The 20747-nt window shown below is 41.1% G+C and overlaps 1 protein-coding gene across 15 annotated transcripts in view; it reads right to left on the reverse strand.

Annotated features, from left to right (window-relative positions):
* The window catches only part of HS3ST5 (heparan sulfate-glucosamine 3-sulfotransferase 5), a 279335-nt gene that overhangs the window by 134886 nt on the left and 123702 nt on the right, over window positions 1–20747 (reverse strand). For 10 of the 15 annotated variants that reach the window (XM_048844749.2, XM_048844741.2, XM_048844743.2 and 7 more), the window contains one exon: window positions 13480–13680. The exons of the other annotated variants lie outside the window; for them this stretch is intronic. The gene's annotated coding sequence lies outside the window, so the exon portion shown is untranslated. The remainder of the gene's footprint in view (window positions 1–13479; window positions 13681–20747) is intronic. 15 annotated transcript variants of the gene reach the window in all.

Below are 20747 nucleotides of genomic sequence, written 5' to 3' on the forward strand. Positions count from 1 at the left end.
ACCAAATAGGACACAGTTATTAGCTTTTCATTAGTTTACTTGTACTAGAAGAGGTAGAGATACATCTAGGAGATTAGTGTTATCTGCTTTTCATTCCCATGTAGAATTCGGCATGTGGGCCATGTGGAGCAGTTTGTTATGTACACAGGGCTGTCCCTTGAATTCTCCTGAAAGATCTCAATGAAACTTCCATGGAGGTCCTCTGCAATTGTCTACTGAAGGTTTCTAAGGCTGCCATTCCTATTTCTTCCTCCATGGTAGGACACTTTCCCATGTCGGTCGATGATAACTTTGGCAGACACCATAGCAGTACACAGCCTTCTGGCATATGGGTCTGGGTGACTTTGGGCTGCCAGCAGCAGCTGTGCTTTCTCTGCCTTTGCTATCCTCAGGAGTGAGGTATCATGTGGAAACCAGTGCCAGTATCCAAAGCCATTGTCCTACATCCATAGTTTCATGCAACTGAGCAATTCCCTCATTTCCCTCACCCCAGGTGGGCAAGATTCACTATGGCTGGTGCTGTGCACAAGCACTCCCAAGCAGAAATGTCAATAAGCATGTCTTAATTAAAAATTTAAGGGAGCAAGGGAAGGGAGTTCTGAATCATAAGTTCTGCTTTCCATTGTGAATATACGGACAATGGTATCTCTGTGTTTTATTAGCAGCTGGTGCCACTGCAGCCTTGAGGAGTTCCCTCCACACCTGTGGACTGCCTGAGCCAAATAAGGAGGAGAAAGAAAAGGACTCGAGACATAGGTGCTGGAACTATGGATGCAGGGGGTGCTACCACACCCCCGGCTTGAAATGGTTTCCATTATATACAGGATTTAGTTTGGTTCAATAGCTCCCAGCACCCCCACCATACAAATTGTTCTGGCACTCCTGACTCGGGATGACACGCTCAATGAAATCTGCAAGCCAGTGCTGCAGACGCTGCAGTGAATATTGCAGTTTACCTGGAGAAGGAAAGAGAAGAGAGGAGAAACTCCTAGGCGTCCCAGGAGGAAAAGGAAAGTGAGATGCACCCAGGACACAATGGGGCTTCTTCAGCAGCAAACACAGACGCTGCAGATTCTTGTGGACCTACAGATTCAACAATCACAGGCTTGCCTCCATTTGCAGTCCATGAAGAACTCCATTATAGTACCTTCCTACACCCCACCTCAACATACCACAGGGCAACAGGGGCTGGCATCCCTACCTCTACCACTCCACTTTATAGGACATTAAGGACAACCACAGTTTCACACACAGTGACCTGTGAGAGCCATGGTTGCTGTATGTGTAGGTAAATGGACATGAATGGTCTTTCACCTTGTTAAGTTCTGTTCCATAAATATATTTTAGTGTTTAATGTAGTTGCTTTTAAATTGTACAGGTAATTTTCCCCCACTGGTTTTGTTACTGAATAAAATTATTTTTATTTGGAAAATAATTCTTCTTTATTAGTTCACAACATACGCTGCAAAGTACCTAGCATTAAGAAAGCACCCACTTGTTACTATACAGTATGACAACTCATAGGACTAGTGACAAACACACTGTAATAATCATAAAAGTAGAGCAAGAACCACAAAATTAATAGGTACATTGATAGTGTTATATTCATAGACATACACCAAGTACCGTGCAATTCCTAACAGCCTCTAAACCATAAGGTCAGGTACAGCACAGTACATCATAATGCACTACTGTGGTTCACTGTTAAAGTGCTCTTTCAAGGTGTTCCTAAGTCATATAGCTCCATGTTAAGCTCTTCTAATAGCCCCTGTGTCTGGCTATTGAAACTCAACAAGCAGCTTCTTGCCCTCTACCCCGGTGGTATCTTCCCCCCCAGCTTTGCTTCACAGATATTATGCAGGATGCAGCAGGCAGCTATAAGCATTAGGATTTTTTTTCACTGAGATCCAATCTTAAAATCATAGAATCATAGGACTAGAATGGACCTTGAGAGGTCATCTAGTTCAGTCCCTTGCACTCATGGCAGGACTAAGTATTATCTAGATCATCCCTGACAGATATTTGTCTAAACTGCTCTTAAAGATCTCCAGTGATGCCACAACCCCCTAGGCAATTTATTTCAGTGCTTAACCACCCTGACAGTTAGGAAGTTTTTCATACTGTCCAACCTAAACCTCTCTTGCTGCAGTTTAAGCCCATTGTTTCTTGTCTATCCTCAGAGGTTAATGAGAATATTTGTTCTCCCTTTTCCTTGTAACAACCATTTATGTATTTTAAAACTTTTATCATGTCCCCGCTCAGTCTTCTCTTCTCCAAACTAAACAAACCCAGTTTTTTCAATCTTCCCTTATAGGTCATGTTTTCTAGACCTTTCATCATTTTTGTTGCACCCCTCTGGACATTCTCCAATTTGTTCACATCTTTCCTGAAATGTGGTGCCGAGAACTGGACACAATACTCCAGTTGAGACCGTATGAGTGTGGAGTAGAGCGGAAGAACTGCTTCTCATGTCTTGCTTACAACACTCCTGCTAATACCTCCCAGAATGCTTTTTTTTTTGGAACAGTGTTACACTGTCCACTCATATTTAGCTTGTGATCCATTATGACTCCCAGATCCCTTTTTGGAGTACTCCTTCCTAGGCAGTCATTTCCCATTTTGTAGGTGAGCAACTGATTGTTCTTTCCTAAGAGGAGTACTTTGCATTTATCCCTATTGAATTTAATCCTATTCAGACCATTTCTCCAGATAAACTTGAATTTTAATCCTATCCTCCAAAGCACTTGCAACCTCTCCCATCTTCGTATCATCTACAGACTTTATAAGTGTACTCTCTATGCCATTATCTAAATCACTGATGAAGATATTGAACAGAACCAAACCCAGAACTGATCCTTGCAGGACGCCATTTGATATGCCCTTCCAGCTTGACTGTGAACCACTGATAACTATTCTCTGGGAATGGGTTTCCAACCAGTTATGCACCCACCTTATAATAGCCCCATCTAGGTTGTATTTCCCTAGTTTGTTTATGAGAAGACAGTATCAAAAGCCATACTAAAGTCAAGTTATACCATATCAACCACTTCCCCCCATCCAAGAAAGCTATTAGGTTGTTTTGACATGATTTGTTCTTGACAAATCTGTGCTGTTACTTGTGACATTATCTTCTAGGTGTTTACAAACTGATTGCTTAATTATTTGCTCCATTATCTTTCTGGGTACTGAAGTTAAGCTGACCAGTCTGCAATTCCCAGGTTGTCCTTATTTCTTTTTTTATAGATTGTCACTGTATTTGCCCTTTTCCAGTCTTTTGGAATCTCTCCCATCTTCCATGACTTTTCAAAGATAATTACTAATGGCTCAGGTATCTCCTCAGTCAGCTCCTTGAGTGTTCTAGGATGTATTTAATCAGGCCCTGGTGACTTGAAGATATCTAACTTTTCTAGATATTTTTTAATGTGTTCCATCCCAATTTTAGCCTCAGATCCTGCCTTATTTTCATTGGCATTCACTATGTTAGCTTTCTGAATAGCCCTGTGTTCTTAAATATGCAAACCTCATGTCCCTTTCCTGACCAGGCAACATGGACGTTGGTGAAGCATCCCTAGTGATCCACCATCGCTTGCATAACCACAGAATAGTAACCCTTTCTGTGGATATACTGTGTAGCAAGGTGGTCTGGTGCCAAAAGAGGGCCATCCATTGCTCCATCACAGTTCAGGAACCCCATTTCTGCATATCCATCCACTACATCCTGCATGTTGCTGAGAGTCACAGTCCTGTATAGTAGGAGACTATTGATGGCCCTGCACACTTGCATAACAATGGCCCCACAGTGGCTTTTCTTATTCAAAAAGCCTTCCCACTGACCAGTAGCAATCCAGCATTACAAGTTTCCACAGTGCAATCACCACTTGCTTTTCCACTGTCAGTGCAGCTTTCATTTTGGTGTCCCAGAGCGTGAGGGCCAGGGTGAGTGCAGCAGACAGATCCAGGAACATGGCCTTGTGCATCCAGAAGTTCGGCAGTCACATGCTAGTCATCCCAAGCCTGCATTATGATGCAATCCTACAAGTCAGTGCTTGTTTCTTGGGCCCAGAATTAGTGCTCCACCATCTACAGCTGTTCCACGAGTGCCACTTGTTCTCACTATGTCCCACAGCAATCCATCTACAAAGAAATCATTATGTTCTGCACTGATTTGGTTCTTCTTATGGCTCTGCAAATACCAGAGGATCATGCATCCTGTGTTTGCAATGCTTATGTGCAGAGCTGTGCAGGCTCCATGCTTCCCTCAGAGGTGGCAGACAGTGAAGAGCACCACATGGGTTCATGGGCTATTTTTAAAATGTGCAAAAATTATGGGATATGAATGATATTATGAGTTTAAGACAGTTGCATGCTGGGAAGTTGACACCTTGCTCCCAGTCAGTCCTGCAGGACTCATTTCTGCCCACCCTGCATTACCAAAACTTTCCAAAAGACCGTGCGCTGGACAGTGACAGTTTGCATACTGGGATACCAATCCATGGAGCACTGCACTGTGCATCAACATCAGCACTTCTGGTGAGTACACGCAGCACCAATGCAAGTAGCCAAGTATGCATGTGCACAAGTGATATACTAACTAAACAGCAGCTTTATGCTGACATAACCTGCATCGACTGAAGCTTGCAGTGTAGACATGGCCTTATTCCGCACAGGCCTCTTGGACACTGTCAGTGAGATAGCTGTCTCTTCAAAATGTCCTTCACTCATTCACTGCAAGGGGTCTAGAGGTATTACTGCATTCAGTGGAGCCACACTGCAAGGGACTGTGCACAGGATGAGAGCCAGAACAGCTGTGCAGATATGGGTCCTCCATGAAGATGGCTTCTTACTAGAGTTTGGAGACAGGATATACAGTCTGTTCCTCAAAAAGGGGCAAACCCTGCTCCCCCAAAAGTATGCTATGGCAAGATCTATGGACTTGCAGTCCTTATGCATACTCAATTCCAACTCTCCTATCCATCCACCAGTTTTCTACAGCATTCATCACTATAGCCAAGACTTCCCAGGTAAATTACATCTGTAAGGTGAGGTCTCTAAAGGACTTCATTGAGTCACCTGCTCTTCTCCTCTCAGGTAAAGAGGTGCATACTTGGGATACATGCATATCAATATAGGTACAGATCAACATCATGCTAGTTATGTCAAAATACCTTATCAAAGGGAGCTCTGGTACTGTACTCAGAAGGTGGTCAGAATCTGCATTAGTGTGATTTCCCTGAAGCTTATTTTATAATCAACACCCCATAGAGAATGTTCTTACTTCTCTAGCTGTCACATACTTCATCTTGACTCTGTAAGATATGTTGTCTCAAGAGAACAGCTGCCTATGCATGTGACAAATAAGGATATAGATAGGTTGAGATCCATTCAGGCTTGTCAAGGTTCCTCCCCCACTCTGAACTCTAGGGTACAGATGTGGGGACCTGCATGAAAAACCTCCTAAGCTTATCTTTACCAGCTTAGGTCAAAACTTCCCCAAGGTACAAAATATTCCACCCGTTGTCCTTGGACTGGCCGCTACCACCACCAAACTAATACTGGTTACTGGGGAAGAGCTGTTTGGACGCATCCTTCCCCCCAAAATACTTCCCAAAACCTTGCACCCCACTTCCTGGACAAGGTTTGGTAAAAAGCCTCACCAATTTGCCTAGGTGACTACAGACCCAGCCCCTTGGATCTTAAGAACAATGAACAATCCTCCCAACACTTGCACCCCCCCTTTCCTGGGAAATGTTGGATAAAAAGCCTCACCAATTTGCATAGGTGACCACAGACCCAAACCCTTGGATCTGAGAACAATGAAAAAACATTCAGTTTTTTACAAGAAGACTTTTAATAAAAAATAGAAGTAAATAGAAATAAAGAAATCCCCCCTGTAAAATCAGGATGGTAAATATCTTACAGGGTAATTAGATTCAAAAGCATAGAGAACCCCTCTAGGCAAAACCTTAAGTTACAAAAAAGATACACAGACAGAAATAGTTATTCTATTCAGCACAATTATTTTCTCAGCCATTTAAAGAAATCATAATCTAACACATACCTAGCTAGATTACTTACTAAAAGTTCTAAGATTCCATTCCTGGTCTATCCCCGGCAAAGACCCAGCATACCGACAGACACAGACCCTTTGTTTCTCTCCCTCCTCCCAGCTTTTGAAAGTATCTTGTCTCCTCATTGGTCATTTTGGTCAGGTGCCAGCGAGGTTACCTTTAGCTTCTTAACCCTTTACAGGTGAGAGGAGCTTTCCCCTGGCCAGGAGGGATTTCAAAGGGGTTTACCCTTCCCTTTATAGTTATGACAAGGCTCAATGAATAAATGGCAACTGCACATTGGTCCTATTCTCCAAAGCCAATGGTCAGGACCTATGCCTTTAATCAACAATGGAGATGGACTGGGAGCCTCCAGAGTGATAGGAGTATAGGAGTGACAGTCTCATTATAACCAGTCTTATGGAGGTGGTGGGGTGTGATGTGTAAAAGCTGGAGTCTCTACCTTGCATCCCCCTTCAGCTCTAGTTATGGTGAATTGCAATAATCCCATGTGGAGAACGCATAGTTCATTGAGGCTAGATCCTCATCTGGGAGAAAATGATAAACCTGCCTAGTGAGCTGTAGTGGAAGAAGGCTTTATTCACCACTGTTGCTACCTCATTGTCGAGGCTTAACGAAAAGCAGAAAAGACTGCAAGGCTTCACGTTACTTTGCTGAACAAGGCTCAGATGCCTTTAGTGGAAGGGGATTCAGCTATAGCTGTCTGGAGCGGAGCTCTGGTAAATATTTTCAAACCCCTAGGGAGGACCATGAGCTGGTTTCAAGGGGTCTTCAGGGCCCCATGGAGTTGAAACTCCAAGCCCTGGCACCCCACTCCTCATGGGGCGAAAGGCCTGAGACCCCCCCCACTGCAGCTGAAGCCTTGAATTGGTATGTGTGTATTGCGGGGGGTGGGGGAGAGAGGAGGAGGAGGACTCCAGGAAATAATCTATGAGAATTTAAGCCCTGGGGAGAAGAGTTCTATTGCTCATTCTGAGGCCACAATTCAGCAAGGTTCTTAAGCACGTACCCAATTTTATGTATGTGAATATTCTAATTGAGGATATGTGCTTAAAACTAGGCAGATACCTAAGCCTTGCTGAATCAGGAAACAAGCATTTCTCTAACTGATATGATCAGGGTCTTTCCCAGATTCACTCTGAGCTAGAGGTTCTCTCAGGAGCTGTTCTCCTCTACATATTGTGAGGGCTCTGATTTAATCTGTGGAAAATTACACATACACTTGAGTGTAATCTACAGAAGCATTCACCACCTCTCCAAGCAGTCTCCTGTAAGGATTGAAAAAAAAAGGAGGGGGCGGGGAGGAAGGCAAAATGATAGATCACTCATGGGATGCTGCAGGTGGAAGCTAATGGGGAGGAAAAGCAGTTTACCCATCACTGTTCTCTGGGTTCTGTTGAAATCAGTTTTTGTGTGGAAGGACTGCAAGATCAAGCCAGATGCATTCAGTGTTGGGAGAAAAACAAAAACAAAAAATATTCTCCTCAGTGACTGAAAGAACAAAAAATACTTGTGAACTAGTATATCCAGGAACAACTTGAATTAATGGTTCTAGTAAGTGGAAATTTAATGCACAATAAAACAGTCTGTGCTACCACAATCCCACATCTCACTACAGATAATAGAAAAATAAAAATTGTTTCTTTCTCAGTGAATTTTGGTCAACTGACATTTTTAAACATTTCATTTTATTTACATGCAAAGGACAATATCGAGAGTATAACTTCTCTATTTAATAATTTTCTTGTGATGTGTTAGAAAGGTTAATGTATTAAATTTGCATTTTTCTAGACAGATTATTTCTCTCTGCTTTTTTCTATATGTTCTGCTTCTTTAAATAGAAGTGGTATACAATGACTCCTTCTCGACAGGTTGTCCGAAAACCAAGTTTCCCTCTCTCCATCAGTTTTCATGCTCTACAAGCTTTGCCATAATAAACCACTTTGCATGTATTGAAAACGAGTATTACATTAGATGAGGTAATTTAAGTGTATCCCATTTTACTTGCAAAAAGAAAAGGAGTACTTGTGGCACCTTAGAGACTAACCAATTTATTTGAGCATGAGCTTTCGTGAGCTACAGCTCACTTCATCGGATGCATACCGTGGAAACTGCAGCAGACTTTATATATACACAGAGAATATGAAACAATACCTCCTCCCACCCCACTGTCCTGCTGGTAATAGCTTATCTAAAGTGATCATCAGGTTGGGCCATTTCCAGCACAAATCCAGGTTTTCTCACCCTCCACCCCCCCACACAAATTCACTCTCCTGCTGGTGATAGCCCATCCAAAGTGACAACTCTTTACACAATGTGCATGATAATCAAGTTGGGCCATTTCCTGCACAAATCCAGGTTTTCTCACCCCCTCACACCCCCCCCAAAAAACCACACACACAAACTCACTATCCTGCTGGTAATAGCTCATCCAAAGTGACCATTCTCCCTACAATGTGCATGATAATTAAGGTGGGCCATTTCCAGCACAAATCCAGGTTTTCTCACATCCCCCCCACCCCCATACACACACAAACTCACTCTCCTGCTGGTAATAGCTCATCCAAACTGACCACTCTCCAAGTTTAAATCCAAGTTAAACCAGAACATCTGGGGGTGGGGGTAGGAAAAAACAAGAGGAAATAGGCTACCTTGCATAATGACTTAGCCACTCCCAGTCTCTATTTAAGCCTAAATTAATAGTATCCAATTTGCAAATGAATTCCAATTCAGCAGTTTCTCGCTGGAGTCTGGATTTGAAGTTTTTTTGTTTTAAGATAGCGACCTTCATGTCTGTGATTGCGTGACCAGAGAGATTGAAGTGTTCTCCGACTGGTTTATGAATGTTATAATTCTTGACATCTGATTTGTGTCCATTTATTCTTTTACGTAGAGACTGTCCAGTTTGACCAATGTACATGGCAGAGGGGCATTGCTGGCACATGATGGCATATATCACATTGGTGGATGTGCAGGTGAACGAGCCTCTGATAGTGTGGCTGATGTTATTAGGCCCTGTGATGGTGTCCCCTGAATAGATATGTTGGCACAATTGGCAACGGGCTTTGTTGCAAGGATAAGTTCCTGGGTTAGTGGTTCTGTTGTGTGGTATGTGGTTGTAGGTGAGTATTTACTTGGTGAAACTAAGCAGCTTTGCATTATAACTAAGTTGAGCTAATGAGAATACGCTTGAAGTGCATGTTACCTGGAAGTGAAGTTAGCTAGTTATATTGTTCTGCAACTTATGAGTCTGCAAAACGATGGCAGGAATCCTGCTGTGAGGGAGATAGGAAAATTATTATAATCTGCATTCCTAAATTGAATGAGCATTTTGTTCAGCAATAACCTCTTGACTGCAAATAGTCTGCAATTGTGTCCTGCTGTTTAAAATGCTAGTGTTTTTTTTTTTAAATCTAGTACAAAAATCCATATTTCTTTAATTCAAAGAACTTTAAAATCCATATATGGTTAAACTACCAAGACAGTGAAAGCTGCTTATCATCCCTTTTTAAGTGAAAACTATTTGGTGTCCACATTTTATTGACAGTTAGGGACAAATGACTAGAATTTATTTGAGGCATAAAGTGGGTGAGGTAAAGATCTTTTATTGGACCAACTTCTGTTGGTGAGAGAGACAAGTTTTAGAGCTTACACAGGAGTCTTCTTCAGAGACCTTGCTGTTCACCAGTTCATGGTCTTTTTCTTTATTTATATGATCTTTTTCATACACTAATGTCTGAAGAAAAGCTTTATGTAAGCTCAGAAGCTTGTCTCTCTCACTAACAGAAGTTGGTCCAATAAAAGATATTACCTCACCTCTGTAATATTCTGGGATCTACACGGCTACAACAACACTACATAGAATTTGTTTGGGATTCCCCCCTATGGTCTTCACTATTTAATAGGTGGTACATGTGAAGCTTATCATAAACTTCCTTGTTAAATTATTGCCTTGACATTGAAATAAGCTGAATGTTTGCCAGAGTGTTTTAGTCTGTATAAAGGAAAATGTAATCTGAATAGATACCCTGAAGTGGTTAGCAGTTATGATATAGCACACATCAGTAAACCCAAATATATATGGCAATAGTGTATTGAAAAGATCATATAAATAAAGAAAAGGACCATGAACTGGTGAACAGAAATAAAATGAACTTACCAACAAAAGAGTGGAAAATACAGTTTTATCCATTCAAATTCTTTAGCTAAGAGAATAATAGGAGAGGGTATAAGTAAAAAAGCCTGAGTATTACTAAGCTTTGGAGAGAATTGAAATTGCCTAACAATTGTTTTCTGTTACTTTCTTCAAGTAATAAGTGTGGTGGGGCAAACTGCAGTGCTTCCCACATTGGTGTGCAAGGAAAGGGGAGGCAAGCACAGAGATCATCTTCCTTCCCATCCTTTGTTCACACAGGTACGGACCAAAGCAAATGCTTTGTAGGGTGAATAGGAAAGGGAATAGTTGATGTGGACAGTAGTACCCGAGTCCCTAAAAAAAAGAAAAGAGATGTGTCCAGCCTTGGAGTGGCACCTCTCACAAGCCTGCTGTTCACTGACATCACAGAAGGTGGTGCGCTACACCTTTTACAGGAGAGACAGTGCTTGGGTGCTAGGGATCATGCAGGCCCCAACACTCTAGGAATTTTGCCTGTGTCTGCACCCTGCACCCTGTAGAATGCCTCAGACTAATGCCATTTGGCTCTTTCTCCTCTCCTCTTCTGTGCAGGTATTGAACTAAGAGAGACAGTTTCAACATGCAAATACCTAATCAGATTTATTTGATGGTTCCTGATATTGGGTCAAATCTTAAAGTCCTTACCCATTCCTTACTTAGGGAAGATTCCAATTCACTTTAGTGAGATTTTTGCCTGAGAGAGGACAGCAGGATTAAGCAAAAAATGAATAGTTTGAGAGATATGAAAGACTAGAGGTTAGAAATGCCAGGGCACCACATACTGCAGAATAGAGCTGGACAACTACTACACAAAAAAGTATTCACAAACCTCTTGTTTGAATAGAAACTGCAATTTCACTTTGATGTTCTCCACAATCCTTTATTAGTTTTCGACAAACATTCATATGAGCATGATAGAATCTATGAAAAAAAATTGAAGGCTTAACTGGCTGCTGCTCTTTCCCTCTGTCTCCAGAATGGACCCCCAACAGACTCCAGAGTTTAGATTCTGGCCTCACAACCGGATATAAAGTTTGGGACAACTAGGGACAAGTCTCTATGACAGGGAACTCAGATTCCCTCATCTTTAGTCCCCTTTAGTATGAGAGAATTCTCATGGGAGACTACAATCATTTACAGGAATTCACATTGTTTTGCAAAACAATCTGCCAGTCAACAAGCTATGATAGTCATCATGAATATTTGTATCAAATAATCAGCTTTAAAGTTATATATAATTAGAGCTTGCTGAACATTAAATTTCAAACTACCCCCCCCATTTTAACTATTTTAAAATGGTGGGTTTTATGAGCAGTTATAGAACTAGGCAACATCAAATTTCAAAAATTTGATAAAGTCTTAATTAAAAAGGGTAGGGAGGGAAGAGGAGGACTTTTGCAAAATGTTGCAATCCTCCCCCTATTCTTCCCCAAACTGATACTAATATTTATATACACACTTCATCTTGCTGCCATTGAACACAATAACAAAACTCTGACATCATTAGAACAGGACTGGAAGTATACTTTGAACTTTGTTGCATTTTTATATTTCTCCTATGCATTCATTTTTATATTTGGAATAGGCAATTAGTGCCAATGGGATGCACTCTCTTTTGACAAAGGATTGCTTGTTTTCTGTCTCTTCTTTTCTGTGCATCTTTATATACAGAGCATGGATATGCAGTATGCATGCAGTAGTCATAGACAAAGTTACAGAGAAAGAGATTGATTACAAGGCTGTAATTCAGTTGAGGTAGCCTGGTGATATCATCTGCAATGAAAGGAAAGCTCAATCCATATAGTTTACAATATCATCACAATGCTAATTTTGAGCTGTATCTTTATTAATCAATATGCCTCCCCCTAACCATTGTAACAGACTACGGAGAAGAAGAAGAACAGATATTATTCACAAAATATTTATTTAGAAAAATAGCCAGTGTAAATAGGTTGAGGTCCATCGAATATTTTTATCTGAAGCTGGAGAAAATAATTTTGCCGAAAATTCCTACAGAACTTTTTGCAAAAGAAGGAAAAAAAGCAATGGCAATCACAGACACAGTCAAGGTCAGAATCATCTACTCCTTCTCTCTGTTACACTCAGCAGTGTTTCCAATTCAGTGGAAAACTGCTGTGGAATTTAATTGTCCTTTATTTATGATATTATGACTTGTGCTGGGTGCACCATGAAATATTTAAGTAGCTCATTACTGTTTGGCCCTGCAAGGATGCATATGTACCTATTGCTACTGCAGGATCCCACAAATAGTCATTTTCATGCACACATGAAGAGCTAACTGGTTAGTGTTCACAAATGTAGATTCTTGCACATATATTTCATATTGTTACTTATAAATTAGATGGCAGCTGAACCAATTGAATAGGTAGGACTGTCTCTGTGATGATTTCTTCAAACCCTGCCAATACACCTTCATCCTGACCTGCCTCAATTGTTCTCCAAGGGAAGAACCGGAAGCTCCATTGCTTGGAATACCTAAAATTGGACTGGACAAGGCATTTGTATGGAGGAGTCCTGCACAGGCAGGGAGATGGAATACTTGACCAAATAGGACTTTTCAATTTCTATGATTCTATGCAGCTGGGTTTGAAAAAAAAACCTAAATCAAATTGTTCTAAGCAACTAAGGGCCCTATTCAGAAAGGCACTTAAGCACGTACTTAATTCCATCTGTAATCAGGATTGCATTTGAACATGAGTTAAAGTTGCTGTCCAGAATAGGGATGATTTCCTGAATTGGGTGTTGATCATCTAGAATTCACGTATTGTACAAATATTTAATTAAATTCTGATTATCATCAAAGAGTTTCCAGAGAAATGAATAAATACAATTCATAATGAATTCAGTTCTTCTATCACATTTAACTGTTTTCTCTGTACTTTGGCTAGCTAATTATACAGATAACATACTTCCATTTGGGAGAAGTGTGGCCAATTTTTCATTGAAGTGTGATATCTCACATTATCTAGATGGACCAAATTCCTTGCAGGGTGAGCATGTGGAATCCCATTTAATCTAATGAAGGAGCACCTGTTTTACCTAGTGGTAAATTTGGTTCAGTGTGTTTTGTGGCAACATAAATCTGGCTAGATCTTTCAATGTTCTCAAATATTTACATGCTGTATATTAATCACCACTGTATATAACTAATATACTCTATATTAGTAATGGTTAAATTAAATTCAGAAACTTCAGGCTTTTAGAGAGTTCACCAACCTTCGTGTCCTTATGCACATCCAGAGAATCCAATACATCTACCTTAGATCAAAAACATTCAAAAGGATTTAATTCATCTATCTTCAATACCCAGAAGTCTTCAGTGGTTACTAATGAGACTAACGAAGTGAATAAGCGATTCCAGATATGCAGATGGGAAAATCAGACATCTCTGCTGCAACAGTATGCAACTTGTTGACTCTGTAAAACAGAGAAAAGCCATTTGCAAAATTCTGAAAAGAAAGACTACTGTTCAAATCTGAGAACAAATACTTTACAACAGAGCCCACTCCATCACAGGGTTAATACTTAGAGCAACCTCATGCACGCTTTTAAAAAATCTCAGATGTTCTATTTAAACTACAGAAGGCTAAGATCCACAAAAGCGATTTAAGCACCTAGCTACTACTTCAGGTGCCTAAGTCCAAACTTTAGCTCCTCAAAAAGTCTGCTCAGCTGCCAGCGAACCCTGTATGTGCCTACATTCCCTGGGCACCTAAGTTTCCAACTAATAAAGTGCCTTAAAAAGCTAAGCATGGGCAGCAAAAAGCCAATTAAGTCAAGCTGCTTAGTTCCCAGCTCTTGCCTAAGCTCTGGCACCCTTCACAAACTAGGCAACCTCAGATTCTCACCTGTGGAGCCCAGTCTGTCAGGCATTTTCAGAGGCCACCTAAAAGCATGTCTACTGATCAGGCCCTGCACTGAGATGGTGGTGCCCTCTTTTACACAATAAGCCACTATTTAAAATACTCATCTGGGATACGAGGTGCTCAGGTTCAGATCCCTCCTCTGCCTGATGGGGAAATAGAACTTGAACCCAAGTCTCCCACATGTGAGGGGCATGCCCTAGCCACTGGGGTATAAGGTATTAGGGGGCTTGCTGTTCTCAGTGTCTTCTGTTGGGGCTGTTGCACTTTGTATGAAATACTTTAAATAGTGACTGAGCCAGAGAGAGTGAGAATTACTCTACTGCCTGGTGGTTAGAGCACTCACCCTGGGGGTAGGAAAGAGATGAACTGGGTTTCAGTCCTTGCTCCATGTAATATTTCAGTACTTTACACAAAGCAGAACAACTCTAACTGAAGAGACTGAGAGAGTTCCCCGCCCCTCTCCAATACCACATAGCCCAGCAGCTAGGACACTCTCCTTGGATATGGGAGGCTTGTGTACAAGTCCCTGCTCCAAACCAGGCAGAGCTGGGGATCTAAAGCCAGGTCTCACACATCCCAGTTGAGTGTTCTAACCACTGGGCTATAGGGTACAGTGGGGGAGGAGGGGAAGCTCCACTTTTTTTTTTGTTTGGCTTAGGCAGCCAGCTCCAGGAGAGGGCTCAAGACTCTGAATCCCATGTGGAGAGAGGCGCCTCCTTCAGACCCTGCCTGCATGTATTGCCTTCTGCACCGAACACTAGCAAGAAAGAGTGTTTTTCAGCCATTTTATAACTCCTAGAAAAGAACCCAGCATTTATAATGGGATTTCCACGTCAGACACTTATCTAGAGTAAAGGCTGATAAAACATACAGGGGGTTGTTTGACTTGTCTTTTTCCATTCTCTCCTCAATAAATCATGCATATTTATAAACCTAGCCAGGCATCCATATCCAAGAACTGTAACACAGATGTGAATATGAATATGGTATCTAATTGCAACCCCTATATTACCATTCTTAGCTCTGGGCATGAACACAGCCACTTTCTTTCAAAGCAAATCAAGCCCCATGTGCTCTGGAATACAGCAAAGCCCTCAAAAGCCATCAATGCCAACGTCAGCTGCCAAAACAATGCACTTGTCAGGGAAGAAAAAGTTCTGAGTTCAGAACGAAAGTTAAATGGAAAGGCATTGCTTCAGGAACATCAAGAAGTGTGTGTCTGTTAGAGTTCCTTTCATCCTTCTGGTCAGAGGAACCTAACAGCACCCAAGAAATGCCATTGGCTTTTGCCACTACAAACATAAAATAGCGGACTAGTCAATTTATGTAAACTGTCCTCAGTTGGTGCAACACAGAAATCCCTGAATCTGATACTGGAAAAATACAGATTAGAACCCATGAAGCAATGGACAAGAGAACACCACGAGGTGAGCTATTCTCCATCTTTTATTTGCAATGAAAAGTGTTTATTAAAATCCTTTTATCTACGCTACATAAATCACTTACACATGGATCTATAATAGTTTATTTCTGGCTGTTAAGCGATTGTTTATTTGATATATGGCTTACAATATTGAATGTCTTTTTTCATCAGAAACATTTATTTATTAATAATTCAGCAGATAAATGGTTTTAGATTGAGCATTATAAAAATGTAGGTAAATCAATGAAAAGGACACAAGGCCATATATTATATGGATATAATCATTGAATCTCATGCATTAGACTAATAATATCCCAAAAGCTCTATTTTTTCCACACTGTAAATGTTTCAGAGTAAACATCTAATAAAACCCTTTTCATTTATTGCTTTGTGGAGACTTATTGCTTTTGTGAAAACTTGTTATTGAACACTAATGGAAGTTAATACACATGTTCACATCTGGAAATGGGCTAGAAGAAGAGAGGTAAATTCATCTCAGACTGATGAAGATTACCTCAGAAAGAATGAGGGCCTGATTCACATTGACTTCAACAATAGTTATACACAGACTACAGGTAAAGAGCGCAGGATCAGAGCCAAAACAGTATTTGAACTAGCATATATGTAGGGCCTCGTAAATTCACGTAAATTCACGTCCGTGAAAAATGCATCACAGACCATGACATCTGACATCTCCCCCATGTAATCTGGCTATTTAGGGGAGACCAGATTTCACAGAGTTGGGCTGCCAGAAAGCAGCAGCTGCTAGCTGGGGATCCCACCTCTGAAGGCAGGGTCACTGCCAGCAGCTGTGCAGAAGGCAGGCTGACATGGTATGGTATTGCCACCCTTACTTCTGCGCTACTGCTGGCGGTGGTGCTGCCTTCAGAGCTGGGTGCCCGGCCAGCAGCTGCCCTCCGTCTGACCAGCTCTGCAGGCAGCAGCACAGAAATAAGGGTGGCAATACTGCAAGCCCCCTACAACAGCCTTGCGACCTCCCATCCACAATCCCATTTGGGTCAGGACCCCCACAGTTACAATACCATAAAATTTCAGATTTAAATATCTAAAACCATGAAATGTATGATTTTAAAAATACTATGACCGTGAAATTGACCAAAATGGACCATGAATTTGGTAGGGCCCTACACATATGTGAGACAAGGGGATGATAAGTGAACTGGATGTGCTAAACCTTACGATGTGGCCCTGAGGGGCTTATCTCATTACATACAAGGCATATGTTGAGAGACAAAAAAGGACAAGGTTCTATCCATAGCAAAGAATACAAAGGGTTGTGTTGTTATTCTTTCATCACGGAGATGGAGTCTGTGGGCATAGGGGAGAAGGGAATGGAAAGCACTGGATGAAGGGTATTCACATCTCATGTGATGTGTAGGAAAACTGAATATGCAGTTCTGAAATAGTGGGTATACTGTGTCCCCCACCCCAAAGGAGATTAAAAGAAGTACGGCGTGAGTAATTTAAAGCTTTCCAAGGCAACAATAAAGGGCTCGTTCCCCCCTCCATATATGGGAATAATGGTGCTGTGGGTCACTATGACTTCAAGGACTCTATTTGCAAGATGGACCAGTTTCCTACTAAATATATTGACACTAATCTATACTAATGTCATACTACCAATATGACTTTCCTATTAGTTGTGTGCTGTTCAGTTTTGAAAGAAGTGCTGATGCACTGTGCCCACAATAGAGTCTTCTTATAAGTGATAAAGTGAATAGAATTTCTGTTCCCGTTTGTGACAGTTATCATCAAGATGAAATTTAGAGACATACTATCATGTCAATATATTACACCAATAAAAGCCACAATTCAGCATCTGAAAGGTATGCAGAAGCATACTGATACATGTAAGTAAAAAATAACAATGTATCGTAGCAATTAAAATGAGTACCTATTACATGAAAAAAATAAGCCCCCTGTTAATGAAGCATGAAGGCTGTATACTTAATTTATTTTTAAATTCAAGAAATACAAAAGATAAGGTCTTTCTTTGAATGACCAACCACATGGATTCCACTCTTGCACCCCAGGTGCATGATTTTGGCCAGCAGTGTCCTTTGCAATCACACCTGTGCTCTAGATGCCCTCACACACAACCCAACCAAGGGACATGAAAGGTACAGCAGCCTCAACCATCCCTTAATTCTTTCTTACAGCAGTGAGATGGAACCTGCCTCTCCACATGGTATTAGCATTAATGTTACTTTGTTACTAGTTAGCTTTCCTAGGCAACACCCACTCCCAGGGACAGGGTCACTGGAATAAGGAAGCAAAGTGAGGGTGACATGGTATAAAATTTCCAAGTGCAAAGCTTAGTAGTAGCAGTAGTTACCTGAGTCCAGGGCACAGGAAGCCTGGGTTGTGACAGAAGCTGTTCTGCTGAAGTTCATGACAGCTCTCAAACAGACAAATCTCTATTACATTGACTTACAAAGCAGACAGGACAAAACCATTCAGGAGTACACCTGGGCTATTCATGACCTTTGCAGAGAGGGTTAAACTTTGGGCAGTAGCCTCAGAGATGATCAGAATTGGTTTCCAACTCCGTAAGAACATGTTACCAGCCAGCCAAGCTAGAACCAACTAGGCACATTAGAGCTCACTGCAGTAGTGCAGAGGCAGCCTCTGCTGCCTGTTTGAAGAATGTCTTTATTTTTTAAATTTGTAGGGCAGCCATGTAGAGCTCAGGCTATACAGTTACACAATCACTGGTAGAAGCTTCTAGATGGAATGTCCATTTTGGTCGGGCTGTCCTGCTGCCATTGTTTAAGTAGGACTCCTAGTACCCATCTCCAAGGAAACAGACCATTATATGTTTCAGAGTAGCAGCCGTGTTAGTCTGTATTCACAAAAAGAAAAGGAGTACTTGTGGCACCTTAGAGACTAACCAATTTATTTGAGCATAAGCTTTCGTGAGCTACAGCTCACTTCATCGGTGAAGTGAGCTGTAGCTCACGAAAGCTTATGCTCAAATAAATTGGTTAGTCTCTAAGGTGCCACAAGTACTCCTTTTCTTTAGACCATTATATGTTCATTTCCAAAACTAGAGTCCATATGGACAATCACTTGAAGAAGAAAGAATAGCTACTAGCCCTACAGGAAGTGTGATTCTTTAAGATGTCCACATGAATTCCACAACTCACCCTTGTTCTCTGCTACAACAGAATTCTCCTCTGGGATTTGGTATAGGCAAAAGAATTGAGGGATGTTACGGCTCACTTCACCTTTTATGCCCTTGGATGGGGAGGTGCAAGGACATCTATGGGGCCACGTCTTTGCCCTAGACACTGCTGGCCAAAGAAAGATCTTGTGCACATAGGGCCACATGTACACCAAGAGTGGAATCTATGTGGATAACAAATCTCAAAGAATCACACTTACTGTATGGTAAGTGTAATAGTGTCCCATTAAGCACATCACATATGCTGTATATGCCATGTATTATGTACAGATACACTGATTATCCATATGTCTCAGGAACATGTGAAACCTTCCATTAATCAGAGGTTTGGATAAATTAATTTCGGTTTCTAAATTAAATTCTGATTCAAGAGCTGAAGTGAATTTCAAACAAGCCAAAATTCAAGCAAGCAGGAATCTGATGATTGAACTGTACTTACATATTTAGAAATACAATCTTGTCCCACTAAAGTCAGTTTTGCCACTGATTTCAGTGGGTCAAATGGAAGATCAGGCCCAGTTACAGCAATATACAGCAGAAATTTGCTAAATGCACTTTGCTAATCTATATCCTTTATAATTCATACAAATGGGGCAGTCTTCCTCATGTTCTCATAAAAGAAATACAAGCAGAGTCCCACAGTGAGTTATTATATTACTGAGAATGAAATCTTAATATAGAATATGTGCTAGCACATTATAAAATATCAGAAATAGAAACTATAATAGTTGACCAAATAAATGAACATTACATATTTTTGTTCACTTACAGATTGCAGAAAGTCTCCAAGTCAGTGGCCTGTATCTGTAATTTTCACTCCATGCATCTGAAGAAGTGGGTTTTTACCCACAAAAGCTTATGCCCAAATAAATCTGTTAGTCTTTAAGGTGCCACCTACTCCTCGTTGTTTTTGTGAATTAGTGAGGTTCTACTGTACTAAAGTATACATTTAAGAAAAAACAACACTAGGCTAGACAATACTATGGGCTGGATTTGCCATCCTTCGTTATGCTGAATGTCACTATTAGTCCCACCCATTTCAATGGGATGGCTCATGCTGTAGGGTACTGCTTAGTGCAAGAAAGGATCTCAGAATCAGGCCCTACGAACGTACAACATAACTGTATTAAAGTTCCTGAAGAAAATTTTACTTTTGCATTTCCTAACTTCCTTGTTTTAAGTGTGCAACCTGAATATTGTATAAGTAGAAGAAGCCTAATTTTCTCATTCTTGTAAAGAAACAGAGAAAGGAAAATGAAAATGAAAAAAAAATAAAACAAAACACTGCCTCCTGCATGTGGGGGGAAGCATGTACCATAGGGCTGCTATGTATTCCTCTCATGCAGGCAGGGGGAGGGAGGAAGCAGCAGGACAGGCAGGGAGTGAGTGGAATCTTGACTCCACTCCCATAACATGCCTGGCAGCCTAAGTTACGCTCATGTGTTGACGTTACACTGCAGCAAATATAGAAATTTTTCAGTTTACTCCCTCCCTGGAGCATTGGGGAGATCAGAAGGGACAGTGACTCACCCACGCACACCACCACACTGCCCATTAGCTGAGGCTTGACTGCAAACTGACAATCTGGCCCGAAGTATTTTGAGAATGCAATTTACATGTCTCCATTAAAAAATGTAGTCCTTACTGTACAATCCATAACAAGTGATTTCACCCATATAGTCATACTTCCAAAATGCTTTCTAGGCTGTGCACAGAGGATAATATTTGTATTTACTGTTGTATGCATGGGCTGTTCACATTTTGCCTCTGGAGATGCATAAAGATAAATATCAGCTACCCATTCAACCCATCTTACAAAATCTTACAGATTTATGTCTGGTCCAGTCTAGGCTAAAAAGATGAGCTACAGAACTTGTATAAGAGGGCCTCTTTGCCCCTATGCCAGGGGCATCCAGTCTCCTGCACGCACAAACCCTGCACCTCAGCAGCATAGGTAAGCCTAAAAGAAATAACTTTTTTATTTTTCTGT

Source organism: Caretta caretta, chromosome 3 (assembly GCF_965140235.1).
Source record: "Caretta caretta isolate rCarCar2 chromosome 3, rCarCar1.hap1, whole genome shotgun sequence".
NCBI classification, from domain to species: domain Eukaryota; kingdom Metazoa; phylum Chordata; order Testudines; family Cheloniidae; genus Caretta; species Caretta caretta.